Consider the following 289-nt stretch of genomic DNA (forward strand, 5'->3'; position numbering starts at 1 on the left):
TTTTTGCAATTGTCAAGCAGTTAGTCCTTGCAATTTTTAAATTTTTTTCCCCCAGCTGTCCGTGCGAGTTTTGACGCTGTTAAACAAACTAAGGAGGGCAAAGGCTGGGTGTTTTGCTTTTCCGCCTTTCCATCTCAATTCCTAGACCGTAATAGAAGCTTAATTAATTCTCTTTGGTTTTGAATCTTAGGTGCTCCATTAGATCTCTTCTCTTCTCTCGGGATAATTCATTAATTGCTTCTGCCCCTCCTACCCCTCCGCCTAGCTCCTCCCCTCCTACCCCTCCGCC

This window comes from Sminthopsis crassicaudata, chromosome 6 (assembly GCF_048593235.1).
Source record: "Sminthopsis crassicaudata isolate SCR6 chromosome 6, ASM4859323v1, whole genome shotgun sequence".
Lineage (NCBI taxonomy): Eukaryota > Metazoa > Chordata > Mammalia > Dasyuromorphia > Dasyuridae > Sminthopsis > Sminthopsis crassicaudata.